Source organism: Bemisia tabaci, chromosome 2, assembly GCF_918797505.1.
Source record: "Bemisia tabaci chromosome 2, PGI_BMITA_v3".
Classification (NCBI taxonomy): Eukaryota; Metazoa; Arthropoda; class Insecta; order Hemiptera; family Aleyrodidae; genus Bemisia; species Bemisia tabaci.
This window is the reverse complement of record NC_092794.1, coordinates 20362257-20378672: the sequence shown is the minus strand read 5'-3', so window position 1 is coordinate 20378672 and position 16416 is coordinate 20362257. Positions and strand designations below refer to the sequence as shown.

At 40.9% G+C, this 16416-nt stretch overlaps 1 protein-coding gene and 1 long non-coding RNA gene across 3 annotated transcripts in view; both read left to right on the top strand.

Moving 5' to 3' along the window:
* The window catches only part of LOC140224018 (uncharacterized), a 91324-nt gene extending 82253 nt beyond the window's left edge, over positions 1-9071 (top strand). Inside the window, exon 4 of the long non-coding RNA XR_011899256.1 lies at positions 9060-9071. This is a non-coding gene — a long non-coding RNA (uncharacterized lncRNA). The remainder of the gene's footprint in view (positions 1-9059) is intronic.
* The window catches only part of LOC109043598 (Ca[2+]-channel protein alpha[[1]] subunit T), a 370781-nt gene that overhangs the window by 265517 nt on the left and 88848 nt on the right, over positions 1-16416 (top strand). The window lies entirely within an intron of this gene.

Sequence of the window (16416 nt, the reverse complement as noted above, 5' to 3'; positions counted from 1 at the left end):
AAAAAGTCATGTAGAGCACCCACTAATTGTGAGTCGCATTAAATTAAACGGTATTTTTCACAAATCGCCCCCCGGGTAAAAATTGTCGATAGGAGCTGTGTTTCAAAATACCATTGGAATTCTTATAGCCGGCTAAAGAAGGCTACAGAAAATCATCCAGCTGGCTGTAGAATGCGGAGAAAGTCATACGGCCGGGCTATACGAAGCGATAACAAATTATAAAGCCGGGCTATAGTTCCTATCGCCGGGCTTTACACTTTATCGCCTGGCTGTTGCTTTTTCGCCATCGATTATAAAAGGCTCTAAGAAATTGTGTAGAGATTCGTGTGCTTTGGAAATCATCAAGTTTATACGGAACAACCTTAATATTTACAAAACACACATTATATTTTCCTATAATACATTTTTTTTTTCATCAATTAAAATGAGAATAATCCATACAGGATGTGCAAACTTTCAAAATCATGAGTTGAATAACGCTGACTCCGCCAGATTAAATATTAGAGCCTAACACAAAGCGGAGCGGCGACGCACTGGCGCCTACAAACCTAACAGGGATACTTCACGCATTGCGCAACGCGTGAAGTATCCCTGTTAGGTTTGTAGGCGCCGATGCGCGTGCCACGCTATGCGTGAAGTATCCCTGTTGGGTTTGTAGGCGCCGATGCGCGTTCAGCGCTGGCTTCCCGCCTTCCGCGCCGCAGCGTGCCACGGCGCTTGAAGTAACTATTTCACACCAGAGGTTTTGCACGGTATCAAACGAAACTGAAGGTTCTCTAATATATTACGAATGGCGGGCATCCATAAAAGATACGGAGCTTTTCTCGCAAAATAAATCAAGATACTACGGTCCAAAAAGAGAGCAGTAGTCCAAAAACTCACTCAGTCCTAGCATCCGTAATTAGTAACGTTTAGCATACACTTTATCGCTTGGCTGTTGCTTAATCGCCATCGGCTATAAAAGGCTATAAGGAATTGTGTAGCCGGCTATGAGAGCTAAAGGAAATCTAACAGCCGGCTGTAGGTCTATGGTATTTTGGAACACAGATTTTACTGCCAATTTTTACCAGGGCCAGATTGTAACAATCCTGACAAATCTTTTGTCAGCTAGTTGTTAGATTTCTTAAGGCATTTTAACTTGTTAATCATAAATTTTTACTAAAAAAGCTACCGTATTAAGGCGTCACCGTGTTGCAATCTTATTTGCGATGCCAAAAGCATCTTATAGCAAATAAATCAAGGAGATGATACAGTGTTGTCAAATTTACTGGAATCTATTCAAGAGATACCACAAGAATCCCTCCTTGGCCCTCCCGTATCTTCAGATAGAATTTCGGTATCTCAGGGTATTATTCATAAAGTAATTGAATTTAAGAATTTAAGTTCCTTATAATAAAATTAGAGAGACTAAGGCTCCTTAGAGGGCTAAGTTTTCGATCTTGGGAGTCAATTTAGCATCTGTTGCAAACAAATTCCAACGGTAGTACAATGAAGATTTCCACCATATTTATCAGAGCTAAGTTTGGAGTCATGCAATACGATATTGGGTCGATTTACATAACCTTTATCCTAGGGCTATGAGTTATCAGTCGGAATCACTCGCAGACACGAGCCCGAGAAACAAGGAACATGCAACCTGAAACAAATAAAACACAAATCAAAAGATGAAATTTGATTGACAATGAAGGTAATGAAGAATTTGCAGTGAAATTAAATGAATCTCATGTTTAAGTGCAAACCACCATGTGAACAAAACACGAGTATACCCTTGATTAACAAATTGAACAACTATTGGATGAGATATGACATAATGACCCGATCTGCTAAAATACTTGTGTTTATTAAATTGGAAATTCCGCGAGATGACATCACTAGGCGGCGCATTTTCTCACTTTTAAGTATATTCTTATACATTTTCCCATATCAGAAAAAATATATAAAAATACAGCGAAATTCGCTATTTTAGCACTTTCAGGTGAAGCTATAACGAATGTGCTCGCAAATTCTCCATTGGAAGAATATGAAAACTTGGAAAGTAGACGCACGTACTTTGACCCCAAAAAAATGAGTACTTTAAGGTAAATATTGCTAATAATGGCTGAAAATAGCCGAAAATAGGGATATTAAGTCCAGAAGCAACAGGTGGCCGACGACGCCATCTTGACGGGAGCCGGGTGGAAGGAGAGGGCATGAGTGCTGCTAGGGGATTCTCGGAGGGAGGGGGGGGGGGGCTGGTGCCCTCATGAGGCTGGTAGCCCTCCCCAACGAAAGTTGTGATCGCGCATGTTGCCACTCACTACCAAAAGACGCCCGTTTAGATTAAATGTACCTCCACCCCGCCTCCGCAATAAAATTTGTCTGAATACGCCTATGAAGAGAGGGAAGAGGAGGCTGAGCTGTGTCTGACTTTTCGGGCAAACAAACGATGTATTTCTCACGCTTGGTCACTCAGAGCTAGGACGAGGAGCTGGTTTTTCAAATTCAGCTCATTTGTTTAGAGGAGGGGAGGGGAGGGTTGGGGGTTGAAGCTGTGGCCGTTCATTAGCAGCCACTACCACTGGCAGACATCATTAATCTCTTTCTGGTGCCCATCACTTAGGTCGCGCTTTTGACAACTGCACTGTGATAAATGTTCCCGACGCTGGATTCAGTGGTGCCGGGTGGTATCGGAACTAAACTTGGACCTGAAAGCTTGAGCTAGTGTTTAATCCCTCAATTGACTTCACGAAAGAAAGTGGAAGTTTTTGATCACATCTTTGAGCGCCTCGCGAGTGCAAAGTCGCTGCGAAAAAAGGAAATAAAGGAGGAATCGATTTCCTCTCCGAAGCATCTTATACTTCGATAACATGAGATGTTTGAAGATGGCACACGTCCTATAAAGTAATGAACAACATATCGACGGTGAAACTACCAAACCACGTATCTCGTTTGCGGTGTTTGAAAATCTACGCTCGCATTTTATTTTTTTGAAGTAGACCAAAACAATATCATTCCTTAAAATTTTCACAGAATTTTCTCCGCACGAAGAGGAAAAATCACAGAAATTTTCAAGACTGGACGTTAAGTAGTTTTTCATTTAAAAAATAAAGTATGACAGGAAGTCTGCGACGTCGCAAACCGAGATACGTGGTTTGGTAGTTTCACCGTCGATATGCTCATATTCGTGGTGAATGTAACTTGAATATTTTCTTTCCAACTATCTATTTGGACAAGATTTGCCATGGTCGAAGTTATGCTGTCCCCTTGCCCTCCCGTCCCAGGGGGGAGGGAGGGTGGTCAAATAATATTGATTTCTGAATTTCGACATTGTTCAAGGGAAAATGTTGCGCCTTGATATCACACTAATGTGTGTAAACGCTTTTAGCGGCTCTGGTGCTTGCACTAGAGCTGCTATTCCGGACGGTCCCAGCTGGGGAGTATCAACGGACCATGTTACATTGGAGAGACCGCGTGTTGGTTGATGGGAATCGGCGCCATTTTCTGCTGTTTAGGGGGACTGATTTTATTTTAATTGATATCTTTTTCCTGTGAGCGAATGCTATGTTGTGTAGTGTATTTTTGGAATCATGGTGATACTGTCAATAATTCAAAACGGGTCTGTGCTTTAATCTCGCACTGGAAAAAATGTACTTTGCGTTAAAATTTGAAAATTCAAATCTATAAGTTTTCGCGCTTTTTTCGAAGAATGCCGTGGTTGGAGCTTCCTAGTCATACTACTCGACATCAGCTGATAGCAAACAAAGGTTACCAAGGAAACCGTAAACGCGTAACAACTACCTACCGTCGCCAGAGCCGCTTTCCGACGCGAATGCGTTGGAGCTTCCTGCTTGTTTTAAGCGTGCCTATAGGGCTCGCTTTTTGAAATCACTCGGATGTACTGTAGTACAGCACACCGATCGACCAATGCTTTTCAAGGGCGGTCCGAATTTTTTTTCCGTCGGATCCGTTCTTCCGTTTTTGAACCGTTATAGTGTCAAGCCCTGAAGGTCATTCATCGAGAAACCGAATTATCCTGTTACTGGAAACCCTTGAGAACATTTTCCCGTGGAAACCGTATTATTTTCTTTCATAGGTACGTCAAATAAGCTTTTCTGCGCTCGGAGGATTTAAATTAGAAGTTTAAATGCCGCCATAACTATTTAGCGAATCAGCGTCTTTTCAAAAGCGGTTAAACCCAAGTTGGCTGCATCTCCATAGTTACAACTGCAGCGAAGTGAGCAATCTCCAATTCGACCAATTGGAAGGCAGAGTTTTGGAGGTTAGGTTCCCTTGTTGATTCTCTGAGTGTAAGTTGCATTTTTTTTTTTTTTTTTTTTTTTTGGTGTCACGTTTTTTTTTTTTTTTATTTCCAGAAAAGATACCTTAAAGTCTCATTTTAATACAAATCAATCGAAGAAAAGAGAAAAGACAAAGTTTGACTCATTAAACAGAGTAAACTCCATACTCTGCTGCTGCAAACTGAGCAATCTCCAACATGACGCAACAAACTGAACAATTTCCAAACTTTAATTTGAAATTCTGAATGAACCAATTCAGTTAAATGATTTATGATGTTATTTTCTTTGTTCATCCAATATAATTATGTTACTTTCTTTATTCAATAAAATGTATTTACATTCAACGGTATCAAATCAATAATTCCTCCCCAATTTGCAGAGAGTACTAATTTATACACATCTCGTTGAAATGGAAATAGTGCACACACTAGATTTCAGTTCTTCGGCACGCTTTTCCAACATATTCATGTTGGATGTTTCTTCTTGTTTTTTTTTTAAAGCGGGTGTCGTATGCCACCACCAAGCCTACAGTTTCTTCATCATTGTTGAAAATACGCAAGTTTTAGGTAGTGAACAGAATGTCAACAAGACCTATGTCGGCTTAACTTGTATTGATGAAAAGTTAAGAAGGAGGTTGTGGGAGAAAAGCCAGGTAATGGGTCAGTTGCGCTGGTTGCAGAATCGTGAATTAATGCTTGATTCATGTGCATGATCCGACCAAACAGCTACTTTCTACGTTGAATATATGGTCCGATTGGTCCGGAGTTATCACGCTTTGAAAAAGCCGGTTTATGACGTCATCCACCGCGGTAGTGACACCTTTGGTTTCTTCCGCCATGTTTTCATATGTCAGGGAGTTACAAATTTTCAATGGTTACTCGATTTGAAACTCGGATGAAGGCAAGGTGGAAGAAACCAATTAAGGGTGTCACCACCGAATTTTTCAAAACGCGATATCTTAGTTAATATTGAACGTAGAATGTTGTTGTTTGGGCGGATCAAATAATTTCTAGCTAATCTACGAGAATCAAGCATCAAAACACGATTCGGTGATCAGCGTAACTGACCCATTATTTTCCAACTAGCTCAAGTTCATGCCTGACATGCGGGTGGATTTGTAAACTTTTGCGTAACCCGCAAGAAGTAGTCGAAAACGCCATCAAACCCATCGATAATCGACAAACATATGGAGCGGGTCAGGGAGGTAAAATCGAGCATATAGGCACTGAAAAAAACACTCCGGCCGTGGAAGCCGTACTTACGGGCTATATAGAGATACCGTCCGTGTTCCGGGCTCAGAAGCTGAAAGTTCCGAGCGTAGCACCCGGAGCAGTCGAAGTGCTCCGGGTGCTACGCCCGGAACTTTCGGCCTCTGAGCCCGGAACACGGACGGTATCTCTATATAGCCCGTAAGTACGGCTTCCACGGCCGGAGTGTTTTTTTCAGTGGGGGTAATCAGCATGTGACTGAAAGATTCCCTAATGCCTATCGCCTAGGGGCTTTGGGAAGATGGTCTCATTTTTCACCCCGCGATTAAGAAATTTCCCATCCATAAAACTTCCTGTCGACCTTATTCTCTCAAAATGTTGCGGTTTCTAAATGTTTATCGGTTCATAAGTTCGAGCCATTTTAAGTGCGCAGATGTTTCCCACCGCCTCTCCATGAAAAAATGTCATTTAAAACCATATGTATAAAATTAAGAGTACGCTGAATTATTGTCCTTAAAGCCCAATTTGCATGAGCAGTTGACGCTTTGGAACAGTCATGACAACGTCGGTAAAAAAAACTTCCAGGATTACAGGATTCACAGGATTATTTTCCTTTCAAATTAACAATTCTTTGGAGGGGAGCAAAAACTATTTGCTCCTCTTGGATACTTTTTAGATAGTTATGAGGAAGCAACATTATTACAATATACTGTAATTGCGCTGGTTCCATTTTGCTAAATGGACGTACTTATGCTAAAAGGAACTATGTGTTTAGGGTTTGTGTGTAACATAGTTCCTTTTAGCATGGATGCATCCAAATGCGATCCAATTATTATGTACCTAGCTGCTCTTATGAAAGAGGGAGTTTCAATGCAAGATCCAGTCCAGTGTTCTTGAATAGAGCTGTTCTCTTTTCAAAAGAGCAGCTATAATCCTTGTAAGAGCAGCACTATAATGTAGGTAAATGAGAAACTTAGATTTTGAGAGAATCGGCCGGACAGAATTCGTGAAGGAATGATAAACGCCAGTTTTCAACGAGTTGCATCAAGAAAGAGGAGGCTGAGTATGCAAATCGTGATGCTCGGATACGGAGGCGTCACGGAGGGGTTGAGGGGGATGAAAAGTCAGAATGCATCGATTGCCCCAACTTCGCAACAGGTGACGCGGTGGGACGATGAACTTACAACCTGCAGCTCGGCATACGCAACCCACCTCGCAACCTAGATTATTCCCTTCCCAGCGCACCAAATTGTGCCGGTAACCTAGAGTTCTCCGTCGAATGACTGTTGCGCTTCTTTACACTATTTTAGGAACTTACATAATGCATATTTTTCTGTTTTGAGGTAGGTTTACCTATTATTTAAAGAAATGGCTTCTATGCTTTTTTGCATTTACGTTCTCCAACATTATTGTAAACCCCATACATAAATTGTATTTACTTGATCTTAGCAGCTCATTTTGGCACCACTGTCTTTACGAATATTTAAAAATTTAGTCGCAGACTGACACTTTGAAAGACGTGAAATTCCAGGAAATGAAGGTGCGATAAAACGAAATAAACAAGCGGAAAGGTCTACAACGTAAGTTAATGTTTGGAGAGCAAAGAATATACACTGAGCTTGCTCCGAGGAATCTTAGAAATATACTCTCAAACTGTCTGAAAATAAAGAATTTTCATCGTAGCACACGACTAGTGTCGGAGAGAAGCTCCGAAAATACTCATCGGCGGATCTAGCAATTTGGCAACATTGTTTTTCTCCATTTAAACCTATGGAAATATATCGATTCTTGGAGGGGCCAGGTGCTCCGACAAGAATCGATTATTTAACATAAGTTCAAATGGTGGGAATCCGGTGTTGCCAAATTGCTGGATCCGCCTCTGAAAATACTTTATGACTATTCAAGTACTACGTAAGCGCCATTTTGGCCGACCTTTTGACCCCTCCCCTCGCTCCCCGTTTGTAGGCCACCCGTAAGCCAGCCTTCCATCCCCTCCGCCTATCACAACAGCTTCCTGATGTTAATACAAGTGCCCTATATATTTATGCTCTGTAAAAACGGTTGGTATTTTTGCTAAAAAGGCCACAGCTCGTTCAATTCCTTGCGAATTGAGATTTAAATTTTTTGGAATTAACTTAATTTGATTTCCATCCCTAAAAGTAACTTCATTTTAGAAATGGCGTAGAGGACTGAAATTTTCTATACGTATGAAAAATATTGTATGTTGCAGCACCTGGATGTCAAAAATGTGTCTGCGGATCCCAGAATGCTGCCTTCCCTCCCACGCGGTTAAATTTGTATTCACAGGCTATAAAGTTGACTGCGGGGCCGTAGAGGTAGCATTTTGGGATCGCCAGACACATTTTTGACATTCTACGTTCTAAAAAAGCATATTATATTTTTCAGTGATCACACCGTACGCTTGTTTTTTGCCATTACGGTCGGAACAAAAAAAAAAAAGTGATTCGCTCCGGCCCAAGAAGTTCCCTTGGGTCATACTAGTTGCTCTTCGTGCAGACCCTCATGATGAAGTTCTATGTGACCGCGGTTTTTATAGGGTGGTTTATTCACTAACGGCCTTGTATCCCGCGGGAGAAACATTATGACCGACTTTGTAGGTGGGAAATCTTGCTGGGAGAAAAGCCGACCCTCGTGTTTTGGTGGGGGGGGGGGGAGGAGGGCTGGGTTCGGTGTAGGGGTTTCGGGTCGCGCGGCGGCTTTCCGATATATCGATTGATCTGTCATTTAAACCTTTAGAGAAGGATCGATTAACGGGATGTTCGCGAGGAGCACCCTAATAATCGATTCTTTACTATAGCTTAAAATGGAAAGATATCGATAATCGATCATTCACGCCTCGCCGCTGCTACTGAAAACCGGACATGCCTCGTGCAGTGGCGTGGCGTGAATAATCGATTATCGATATCTCGCCATTTGAAGCTATTGTAAAGAATCGATTACTAAGATGTTCGCTGCGAACACCCTGACAATCGATCTTTTTTCATGGGTTTAAATAGCACAACAATCGATACATCGCAAAGCACGCCACGCCACTGGCCTCGTGTGCCTTGTTCCTAAATCCCGTTTCGGATAACTTTTCCTTTTCCGCCGTATGCGCGGAGTTCGTATACCGTCTATACAGCGAAAGAGGAAACGTTATCTGAAACGGGCTCTCGTTAGGCAATGTTCGGCGTCGGTAGTTGAAACAAATGCGTTTGTTCTTCGCGAACGAACGAAATATACAGGGTTATCCAAAAGTCACTGACCACCCCTGTAACTTTTTTCCAAATTGAGATAGAAGTTTGAAACTTTGGGAATGTTCCTCGGTCTAAAGTAGCAACTTTTTAGTCCCCCCAAAATTTTGGGGGGCGGCCCCCCTTAAGGGGGGCGGGGGCTAACTTTTTTTTTCAAATGGCAACCCCCCCTTTGTGATACCTCATTCGAAAGATAATAAAAAAAGAAAATTTTTGGCGCAAACCGCAGGTCAAAATGGCGGCCGGTCAAAGTTCAAAATGGCGGAAATTTGGCATCTCCGTTCTTTATTGACGGATTGGTGTGAAACTCAGCATTGTAGGGTTTTTTGAGATGAGAAAAACGATTCTGGCATTGGTTTTCCAGAAAAGTCAGTCTTTTGCAAAATGGCGGCGGTCAAAATGGCGGCCTAGAGCGGGAAGTGGATATTTAGGCTGCATATCGTTGGATTTGCATGAAACTTGGTATCTGGGGGTATTTTGGCACGAGAAGAACGAATCTTTCATTGGATATCTGAAATTTTGACAAATTCCAAAATGGCGGCGGAAAAATTGCGGGAAATCAGTTTTACGGCTGTTTACCGATGGATTTGCATGAAATTCGATATCCTGGCGGTTTTTGGTTGGTTAAAAAGGAATCTTTCATTAGATTCTTGAAATATCAAATAATTTCATGCTAATCCATCGGTAAAGAGCCGTAAAACTGATTTCCCGCAATTTTTCCGCCGCCATTTTGGAATTTGTCAAAATTTCAGATATCCAATGAAAGATTCGTTCTTCTCGTGGCGAAATACCCCCGGATACCAAGTTTCATGCAAATCCAACGATATGAAGCCTAAATATCCACTTCCCGCTCTAGGCCGCCATTTTGACCGCCGCCATTTTGCAAAAGACTGACTTTTCTGGAAGACCAATGCCAGAATCGTTTTTCTCATCTCAAAAAACCCTAGAATTCTAAGTTTCACACCAATCCGTCAATAAAGAACGGAGATGCCAAATTTCCGCCATTTTGAACCTTGACCGGCCGCCATTTTGTCAAAAATGAACATTTTGACCTGCGGTTTGCGCCAAAAATTTTCTTTTTTTATTATCTTTCGAATGAGGTATCTTAAAGGGGGGGTTGCCATTTGAAAAAAAAAGTTAGCCCCCGCCCCCCTTAAGGGGGGCCGCCCCCCAAAATTTTGGGGGGACCAAAAAGTTGCTACTTTAGACCGAGGAACATTCCCAAAGTTTCAAACTTCTATCTCAATTTGGAAAAAAGTTACAGGGGTGGTCAGTGACTTTTGGATAGCCCTGTATGAATAGAAGGAAGTATATGAGCATGCGAGTAAACATGGCATGATGACTATACGGCACTGCTAAGGCAAAACGCCGTATGAACTATCAGGCGTTGTCGAATCTCCTTCTACAAATCACGAATTTTCGTGAAAATCCGTGGATATTTCTCCTTCAATGTTTCACAAGATTTTGTTCGTAGTTTGAAGTAAAATTTCTGAATTTTTTTTTGTTTTTTTTTGAGGGAAACAATCGAACTTTATAGCTTGAAATTTATACAGAATTTTATGCGACACGGGAATAAAAATCAAATAAATTTTTCAAGAAGTTGTGTTGACTAGTTTTCCGGAGAAAAAATAAGGCATGGCAGAAAATCTGCAACGTCGCAAACGGAGATACTTGGTCTCACGCTTTGGCCATTGATATATGTTTCATTGCCGTTATGGAGCTCAAGCTAAAGAGCGCAGTCCGACTGTGATATCTCAAGCGTATAACAGCGATTAAAGACAAGGCAAAAGAGAAAAGATTTACTTCTGGCTAGTCTCATGACGGGAAGGGAGGAGAAGAGATTAGATGCCCAATTTGGCTGTGGAATTCATTAAGAGTTAAACTTAACCCATTTTGAAAGAGGGTGTAAACACAAGGCGTCATTAAGATAAGGTTCCGCTTAATCAATCGAGGTTGTTGCCATATTGGGGGCCACTCAAATATCACGTAAACCATTTTGGCCGACTTTTTGACCGTCCTCCCCCCCCCCTCCATCTCCCTATGAGTCACCTGTAAGTCAAGCCCTCACCCTCCTCTTTTGAATTACATGAACCTGGTTTGACATTCCCTCAACTCTAAATATGTCTAAAAACACTCAGAATAAAACCTGTAAAATTGGTGAAAACCATGATTGGACGTATTTCTGCCGAACGAAACTTTAGATGAGTGGGGAAGATGGAGTGTGCTCTAGAAAGCTAGATAAGAAACAATGTTAAAGCGGGCGTGTTTCCCCTTTGTAGAAATGGAAAAGCGGGATTTTACATTCTGTCGAACGAAACTATGTGCCAACCGAATGCAGCACTCATGAATCATGGGCCGTGCTGTGATAATTAAGAGCGTTGTGGACAGGGCTCATGAGTTAAAGAGACCTAATTCTGATTCCGTCACTGCTGACGTCACTGGTGCTTTATAATTCCCATTCATTCTTATGCCCTTCGACTAACGAGCACACTCCTTCTTTCCCACCTGTCTCCGGTTCCGTTTGGCAGAAATACGGCCAATTTCAGTGTAATATATAATCTTTTTAAAGTGGGGGCTTTGTGTAAGATTCGACCTAACTTCTCCCCCTTCTAACCATGTAAAACCCCGCCGTAAGCCAAGCTCAGACCCCTTTTCTTCCTAAGAGGCTTAACGTAATACATGAACGGCCCAATTGCTAGTGCTACCTCTGCCAGAATGCTGAGATACATACTCTTGATAAACGGAACATCGAATAGACTCATATACGAACTAAAGACACATATGGTTTGTACGTGACTCGGTTTCAATGACATACTTATTTGGAAACATTTCAACCTCGTACAAGATTAATTTAGGCGCTATGTGAGGGGACAAGGGGGAGCGTCAATAGCGCGGCGTGCTTTGCGATATATTGATTGATCCGCCATATAAACCTATGGAAAAGGATCGAAAAACAGGGTGTTCGCAACGAACGCCTTAATAATCGATTATTTACCTTAGCTTCAGATGGGGGAAATATCGATAATCGATTATTCACGCCTCGCCTTTGGGGAGCGTATGTAGCAGTTGTATTACTTACAGTTAGTAGATGTATTTACTTACGTATTAACGTCAAGAAAGGTTGATTTAAATATTATGGAAGTTTTTACCTGTGAACAGACGAAAAAATCAATGGGTTAATAATCAATGTATGAATTGACGACCTAATATCGAGTTGGCTTTTTGCCGTTGGGAAGGTGTAAAAATGAAAAGGTTACTGAAATCGAAACACAGAAGTTTTCCGAGGGTTGCATGTACCTCGAATAGCACTGACGTCAATCAATGCCGGGCTAGTGTCACCAAAATCAATGTATTGCCAGGGTGGCTACGAGGCCAGCCCTACGTAATAATTTAGGAAGGAAGGTCATGGGATGCCTTTCGGGAGGAAGAAAGGATCTAAAAATAAGAAAAGTGCCTCGCAAAATCCATAGATATATTTCATGGCCCTTAATGTATTTTATCTAGTTTTTTTTGTTTTATTTATTTATTTATTCATTTATTTTTTATTTGAGAGAGAGAGAGAGAGAGAGAAAGACATGATCAGACATTAAAACAAATTAGCAATTGTTCACCAGTGGGGTGCGGAGATCTATCGCAGGAAGAGTCTCAATGAGTATTTTTTTGAATGTAGCAATGCGTCTGTAGATTTGCAAAAGTCGATTAGATTTGAGCCTTTGAAATCCCTCAATCTTTCAAAAAATGAGGAAGGTTTCATCAACGTATAGGTGCTCTGCCATGCTAAGAAAGAACACCGTATAAACATTCGAGAGTTGCAAAATTGCCCTAGATAAAACATGTATCTTCAAAGAAAATTGTGCGTATTTTTTCTTGAAATTTTCAAACGTTCTAGATGAAATTGCGAACAAATTGGTCTGAAAAAATTGAAAAAAAATATTAACGATTTTCCTTGTAACTTAGGTTTTTATTGAAGGAAATATGGCAGCGTCTGATGGCTCATACGGCGTTCTTCCTTGGCACGGCAGTGCTGTGGTCCGGTTTTCTCTTTGTTGCTTTTAGCGCGGTTATTCACCCCATAGCTCCCGCCCCAGTTCCCGTCGAAGTCGTAAAATTTTCTCGGGCCGCCTCCCAATATTTTTGAGGCCTCATGAAATACACTTTTGGGTTTTAATAAGTAACTCACATTCTCGACCGATCTTATATTTTCCAGTGAGGAATTCTTCAAGCTTGGCTGTATATCATTTTAGTGAATATGTTTGTGAGGGTTGTTTGATAGCAAAAATACCTAAGTAAAGAGAAACTTGAGAAGGAACGTTTACTTGATTTTTGTCAGTGTCTTACCTAAGATTTAATGTGTGAACTTTAGAATAGCTTCCTTTAGATACCTCATCATTGAAGCCTTTTTTTTATCTTTATTTATTTTTATTTTTTTTTTATGGACTCAGTCCACTGATGCTCCGATCCAATGTTCTGAGGCAATCAGCAACGTAAGATTTACTTTCTACGAACTGTTTGTCTTACCTCGCCAGGCTCTAAATCAAGCGTAGGTTGATTTACATCTCTGACTGGTTTTTTTTTCGAACTCTTCAGCGAAAAAAAGTGCAAATGTTGAGATGTGCGCTGAAGGTATTCTTGCGGTGACCATGAAACAACTTTGCGACATTCTTAAATCTTAGATCAGAAAAATTAGGAGCGGAAACCCTTATTTCAGGACGGCAACGTTGTTAATTTAAACAATCAATACATTATTCGGAAAATTGACAATGTCGCGATAAAAATCAGTAATAGTTTAATGTAGCGGCACTAGACAACACTGGTTAAGTTACGGTGTAAGAGCAACAAGCAAACAATTAAAGCTCCTTCAGTTAGTGTCTAATGCAACGAACATCATACTCTCAGTTTAACTCCTGGATGCAACTATTCGGGCTTAATGGATGTCCGTATTGCATACGCACAAAAGAGAAGGCGTTTTGACTGTCCCGGCACTCATCACTTCACCCGCGGCGCGACGTCCATAGCGAGTTTCACCGCAAGGATCCAAAAAGATAGAGTTTCTTTCAATTCTTCGTTTGTACTATGGAAACATCTTATAGACACGAATAGTTGCTCTACAAAACTAAGATACTCTTATCCTTTGCCTGCGTGGGCGTAAAAATTTTCGTGTCTGACAGATGTATTCGTGGTGCAGACGAAGAATTGAAGACACTCCGTCTTTTTGGATCCTCAAAGTAGTGCAGCTCACCTCGCCTAATGCCTTTGCCAATTGCCTAAATGTAATATAATCCAGCCTGTTCACTCGACATCGCAAAATATTTAGATATGTCAGAGTGATTTTTAGAGCTTGTTTCGACCGACTTTGAGAAACAAGTACCCTTTGTTTGGATTTTTATAATTAGGAAAACAAGCGTTTGGTCGTTTAAGTGCGAAATTCTCAAAGAAAAGTCATGATGAATACCACGAAATTTGGGACAATAAAGATGAGGATTCGTCTCTCAACAAAATAATCTGTAGCATCTTAAGCCTAAATACTCGTATTTGATTTTCTGGGTGCAATGGCAAAACTAGAGCACTGTAAAGCGTGGTGAACATATTAGTGAAAATTAGTCTATGTTCTGCTCTTTCCCTCTGAAATGTATTCTGCGTCTAGTATTTGTTACCCTGCAAATACTAATCAGAGAATATTTTTTTGCATATGCGAGGAGAAATAACACGGAACTCTGTGCAAAGTTGACGATCGGTCAAAGATCATTGCACTTTAAAACAGTAGAATATGATATGCAGTTGGCAACGTGTTTTTTTTTTAAGTTTCGCCATCAATATATCCTGGATAGTTGAAACTTTTGAGAACGCTCTCATTTTGACTCGTTAGAATCCAACGGGTGGACTATTATATGTCATGAAGTTAGTATTGGGTCAGCTGGTATGACTTCTCTTCATTCGATTTAATGGAATGAGTTTCCTTTTAATTATTTATTTACGCATGGGGAATAAGTTAAAAAATAAATATTAAACATATCTTACTCGAGGATATAGCATCATAAGCGTGACGCGTAATAGGTAACGCTTTCCCTCCCTCTCGCCTCATCATATCAGCAAGCTTAGCTCCACCCCCGTCGCCGGTGTCGCCGTTTGCGCACCGCACAATGGTCCCGAGGGCATGGGTTCGATCGACACGAATCAATCGAAAAATAAAAACGTGAATCAATCGATGTGAACCGATCGACACCGATTCAATCGAAAGATAAAAGCGAAATCCGATCGACGTGATTCGATTGACGCCGATTCGATCGACAAATTCGATAGATTCACGGGATTGTCGATCGATTCATGGCTTTGTCGATCACTTCACGAATTTGTCGATCGATCGACAAATTCGTAGATGGGGTTTTCGATTGATAAATGAGTTTCTCGATCGTCTCCCGGATTATGTCGATTGACTCACGAACTATGCTGATTGATTCGCGGATATAGATTTGCGAGTTTAAAGATCGTTTCACGGGTTTGAAGATCGATTCACTGAGTTTTCGATCGATGCACGGTTTAGTTGACCGATTAATGGGGTTTACGATTGATTAATGTGAATTTCGATCTACTCGATACTTGATGTCAATTGATTCACAGACCATGCCAATTGACTCGCAGATTTCGTTGATCGATTCACGGGTTTTTGCCTGTCTATTCAGGGATGTTATTGAATCACGTTGATTGGTTCACGTTTTTATTTTTTGATCGCTTCGCGCCGATCGAAAAAACACCGATTTTGTAATAATCCATCGACGGAATTGATGTCGACCGGTGCACGTCGATCGATTTCCGTTTTTTTTTTTTTTTTTTTTTTTTTTTTTTTTTTTTTTTTAAATTTATGATGATCGAAACCTTTTCGATTGATTCATGTTGATCGAAACCTTACCCTCCGATTGGAGTGGCAATAAATTGAAAAAATAAATTCATTTTGCTGTAAAAATGTTTCGTCTGATCGTCGTTGCTTTTTAGAGGGAACGTTTCATCTGGGTATGATCCCACCCTTCTCTCGGCATAACTTTTCGTAGTTGCGTAATTTCACAGTCCAACTTCGTACTCTTTGGGTGCATTGTTATAAAATCGGCACGGATGTCTAATTAAGTCGATTGCAACACCAATTGCGCACCTTGTCCCCACTTCTTCAAGTATAAAAATTGTTTTAAACGTTTAAAACTTGATAATCGTAAGTGAATAGGAATTTGTAAATGAAGAAGAACCTGGGATTTTATAATTAAAAATCAAAGGAACTTGAAATTCCCTGGCCCCAGTTCAAACTGGAGCATGGTGCCGTATAAAGGTCTGTGTCCGAATCCGTCGAAAATCGGGTTCTGAACCCGGCTCGGACCGATCCGTATCCCGCAAAATTAAATCAATCACATCCCGCATTAATTAAATAATTAAAATTAAGAATCAATATGGTGGATCCTCTATAATACTCTAAAATTGCGTAAAATTCATTGGACTACATGTAGCAAATTTGGAGCTACAATTTCTGGCTCAATTTGGAAACAACTTGAGTACCATTATATTCCCCATGCACACAGGTGTTAAACGGAAAACTATAGAATTCGTAGTTTCTAATCGTCGGTATCATTGGCGTGGACTTTCACCGTTCTCTAGGTTTTTGGAACCAGTGGCGTGGCGTGAATTGCGATGTAT